The following is a 5,131-nucleotide window of genomic DNA, read 5'->3' as shown; positions in this document are numbered from 1 at the left end:
TTTTATTTTATTTTTACTTTTTGTTTGGGGGGGTTGCAACAGTGAAGTGTGGATGTTAAGAAATGGGGAGATGAGAGGGATTGGGGTGCACAATGTGAAATTCACAAGGAATCAATAAGGATTAATAATTTTTTTAAAAACGAATTCACGAACCTTTACCCAATGTGTTTTTGTTTTAAGATTATTTATTAATTTATATGTATATGGATATATTGCTTGCCTTTATGTGTGCCAGTGTGTCGCATGTTGCCTAGAGGGGTCAGAAGATGGCACTGGATCCTCTGGATCTGGCGTTACAGATGCTGTTACCCACCATATTGAGTGCTAGGAATCAAACTGAGTCCAAGCCCAGCATCATAGTGCAGACCTTTAATCCTAGCACTTTGGAGGCAAAAGCAGGCAGTTCTCTGTGAGTTCGAGTCCCACCTGGTCTATAAAGCTAGTCCAGGGCAGCTAGGGCTACCCAGAGAAACCCTGTCTAAAAAACCCAACAGAACAAAACTTGAGTCAATGGAAAAGCAGCCAGTGCTCTAAAAGGCTGAGCAATGTCTCCAGCCCCCCATTTTACTCAAAGAAATACTAAAAGCCATTGTTTTCTACTGGCAGACATTTTATTGGGAGTTGCAACTAATTCCTTCATTTATTAATTCAGCATTGCTCTATAAAGAATAGCTCCCTCATTACCTACATAGATATCATTTGTACAGAAAGAGCACAATAAATGTCCCGTTTCTAGGTTTCATACTGACAAATGTAGGAAAAATACAAGCAACTAATGATTTGGTATTGAAAAGAGCTTAAAAGCTTAAAAAGTAAGCTAAACATCTCGTTTTTATATTGTTTGTACAACCTCTTCATTGACCAGACCAAATGAATTTAAAAATAACTGTCTTCAATGGAGAAGAAAAAACTGATTAAAACCATATGGAGATGGGATGCAAAGGTCTTTAGGAAGAGCCACTGGACACACAGTCTGCAATGCTTTCGCAAGATGCATCTTTTTGCTTCTGTGTCCAATGGTGACGGAGCGATGTCATTCAGCTGCGCTGCCGACTTTATTAAATGAACAAATCTAATATGTCCGAAGCACCTCCTCTCCCAGTCGGCTTTGAATAGTCTCCTGGGCTAATTGCTTTGCAGAACTACAAATATCACAGCCTAGATCATTCCTGTATAATCACTTCAGCATGATTGCATGTGATCCCCTCTGGGCAATAAAATTGCTCAATTCTCAGTACTGTAAGGGTATCTAAACACATAGCTAAAATATATACAGCAATTGTCTCTACTTCTAGAAATGATTCCCCTAACTAGAGATGGTTATGAAGATGGATATTTCTCTCTCTGCAATTCCATCAGCTACCACAGAACCTATAAAAACATTTAATTTCTGAGGACCAGAAATAGTTAATGCTAGAAATCCGTCTTTAAAAGTTTCCAATGATTTCCTGTGGGAAAGCTTTTATATACATTAAAATTTTATCTCACATTTTGTGAAAACACGCCGATTGGAGAAAGAAAACTGAGTCCTCACATTTTAAATACTCATTTTGAAAGTGTGTAGCCTTACCTCATTTTCCGCTGTTCCAGCTATCTCCATTGTTACCTTACTTTAAATTCTGTCCCTTAGTCAATTAAGGTCAGTCTCCACTTATTAAACACTTCTTCCTCCTCCCTCTTTCTCTCACTCTCTTTCTCTCTTCTTCTTCTCCTCCTCCTCCTTCTTCATCTTCGTTGTCATCATCTTTACATTTACTTATTGTTTTTGTGTGTATGTGTGTAAATGTGTGGCATACCAAGGCATGGATGTGTGAGGCGGTCAGAGGATAAATTGTAGAAATTGTTTCTCTACTTCCACAATGTGAGTTTGGGGGCTTGGCTCAGTTTATCAACCTTGCAGGCAAACATTTTTATCTGCTGAACCATCTCTCTGGCTCTTTAAAATGCTTCCTAAGCGAATTTTTGTTTTAATGAGAATGAATGTATTAGGATCGAAAGTGCAGGAGAGTTCTAGGCGTGGTGGCATGCGCCGTTGATCCCAGAATTAGACAGAGGTGGGAGGATCACAATGAGTTTGAGGCCAGCCTGGTCTACATAGTGAGTTCCAGGACAACCAGGCTTGCATAAAGAGACCTGTCAAACAAACAAACAAGAACAAATATAAACCAACAAAAAACCCCAAACAAAGAAAAATACAGAAGAGTGAGACTACCCAGGAAGTTCGGTAGTTGGTAATTCTGGTTGGTGATTGTGAGTCTATCATTTGGGAGGCTGAGGCATGAGAATCATGAGTTTTGGCAAGCCTGTGAGGTAGGCAAACGTAGGAGAGAGTTTAGTATTCTGGGATACCCATTTGGTTTTAAGATACAGCTCTCCCTTCTCTGTAACAATTCTTATTTTAGGGAAGCTTACTTCTTTGACTAAGGCATGCTATACACACCAAACCATCACCAAACTGTCACCAAACCATCAATGCACTATCAACCACAAAACCTCCCCACTTGCATCAGGATGCACACATTCACATCTCCAAACAATAAAACAAGTTTCCCTGGTCCTAGTAACAATTAAATTTAGATGGGCTCTGTTTAGGTATATGTCCAACATATCAAGATGCGAAGAACAGAAAGACCAATCTGGCCAGAAGTAATTGTGGGTGTGTGGGCAGCAAGGCTCTGTGCACTGTACACTGTAGTAACCTTTTAGAGAGAAGTCTATGCAAAATTGGGTGTGCAGATGATTAAAATCAGATGCATCATGGGAAGTGACACTTGGGATCTATGCTTACCTCTCTAACAGCTCTTGTGGCTGCACCTTATTTCATACTCTGCCTCTCATGGCTCAGCATCATATGGGAGCACCAAAAGGGTGCAAATGGAAAGCTGCTGGTTTATGGCATCCTGCAGTCTCCCACAGCTCTGCACTAGGCTAGAGACAGTTGTTCCAGAAGGAACTAACTTCACTTGATTTTAGCCAAAAGGCTGAGAAGTCCAGGAAGCTCTTTCTTTGGGTCATCATCATTCAGTCTTTGAAAACATTGGACGATGAGGAATGAGGAAAATTATCTCATTTTCCAGTTGTCACTTTGTGTGAAACTTTTTAGTGAAAATGTAGCCTGAAAGTCCCTGGATCTCATCCTCTTCTGCAAAGGTGAACTCTTCCTGTGAGTAGGACAGTGACTGGTGGAGAGTGGAGAACCTATTCCTGCTGATTGAAATAGCTGTGTTGTTAAACATAATTGCAAAATATAATCATCTCCAGGGTAACCGTTTTCACTCTCATGAATTTAAAGGGGCATTTATTGTTTCAGTGGAGAAAGGGTAGTTAAACAGAAAATTAAATCTATAAAGCATCTTCAAGTGGGTTAAAACGAGAGGCTTAGAAATTCATAAAGGCATCCATGAGCTGACTAAAGTTGCAGTCTGCTTCTTTACTCTTAACTTATTTTTGTATTTATTATATGCCTGAGTGTTTTGCTTGCATGTGTGTCTGCACCACATGTGTGCCTGTTGCCTGCAGAGGTTAGAAGTTCCCCTGGAGCTGGAGTCAGAGGTGGTTGTGAGCTACCACATGGTTACTGGTAACTAAATCTAGGTCCTTTGCAAGAACAAGTGCTCTTAATCCTTGAGTCATCTCTCCAGCCTCCCTGTACTGCTAACTTTATTTTAAGATTTATTTATTTTATGTATGTGAGCATACCCATTACAGATGGTTGTGAGCCACCATGTGGTTGCTAGGAATTGAACTCAGGACCTCTAGAAGAGCAGCCAGTGCTCTTAACCGCTGAGCCATCTCTCCATCCCTACTGCTAACTTTTTAAGAAGTCATCACTCTGAAGAGCATCATGTTTGCATGTTACTGTCTTGACCCTGTGTGGTGTGTGCAAACTTCTTAGAGCAGAGAGAAGTGGACTTTGGGTCATCACTGAGAGTGAGGACAGAAAACAGGCCACACTGGGGTCTGTACAGGGACACCCTTGGAGACCTCAAGGAAGGCAAGATGTAGAATGTGGCAATGAAAGAGGTCATATCCATTGAATTCCAAGAAATTCTGGACGGTGGAGGCACTAGAATTCACATATTATAACTGTCCTACCAGTGCCGGATAATTGACCTTTTTGGCTCATATAAAGAGATTATTTAATTACTGCGAGCTGTAAGTGGTTTGTTCTAGTTATCCACATAGTTTTTTAGTGTTTTGTTTCTTTGTTTGTTTGTGACAGGGTCTTTCTATATGTTCTTCACTGGCCTGGAGCTTGCTATGTAGATCAGGACAGCCTTGAACTCACAGAAATCTGCCTGCCTCTCAAATGCTGGGATTAAAGGTGTGTGCCACCTTTATACCTTTTTTTTTTCAAAAACAATTCACACTATTTGTAAAAACTAATTTATTTTACTTATAAACTCACACTTTCGGAAGGGTTTCTGCATGAGTATTTCGTTGTGGCTTAAAATAACACACATTTATCATCTTGGAGTTCTGTAGGTTAAAAACCCAACACAGTTCTCAGAGAAAATCAAGGTGTGAGCAGGGCTGAGTATGTTTTTAATAATTCAGAGGAGAAGCTGTTTTTTTTTTCTTTCTTTTTTTTTTTTTTTTTTTTGTTTTGTTTTGTTTGTTGTTTTCCTTCTAGTGTTAAGAGGCTGCATTCTGTGGCTCAGGGCTGGTTAAGTCATTCACTATTTAAAACAGTTTGTCCCTCTTTTCCCCAATCTTAAAGACTTTTGGCTTGAGCCCACCTGAAAAACTTGTGCTAATCCTTCTGCTTTGTTGTCTAACTGATAACCTTAGTTTCACCAGCAACTTTAATTTCTCTTTGCCACTTAATGTAAGGGGTTATGACAATCTGACACAGCATAAGATGGGTGTCTTAGTTAGGGTTTTTTTTTTTTTTGTTGTGAAGAGACACCATGACTGTGGCAACTCTTATAAAAGAAAACATTTAATTGGGGGCTGCTTATAGCTCAGAGGTTTGTCCTGATGGGAAGCATGGAAGCATGCCCACAGATATGGTGCTGGAGAAGTAGCAGAGAGTTCTAAATCTGGATCTGCAGGCTGCAGGAAGTGGCTGCCACACTGGGCCTGTTATGAGCATCTGAGACCTCAAAGCCCTTTCCTAGGGATTAGTTCC

Source organism: Micromys minutus (assembly GCF_963924665.1).
Source record: "Micromys minutus genome assembly, chromosome: 8".
NCBI classification, from domain to species: domain Eukaryota; kingdom Metazoa; phylum Chordata; class Mammalia; order Rodentia; family Muridae; genus Micromys; species Micromys minutus.
The sequence above is the reverse complement of the archived record's forward strand: the minus strand, read 5'-3'. Positions refer to the sequence as shown.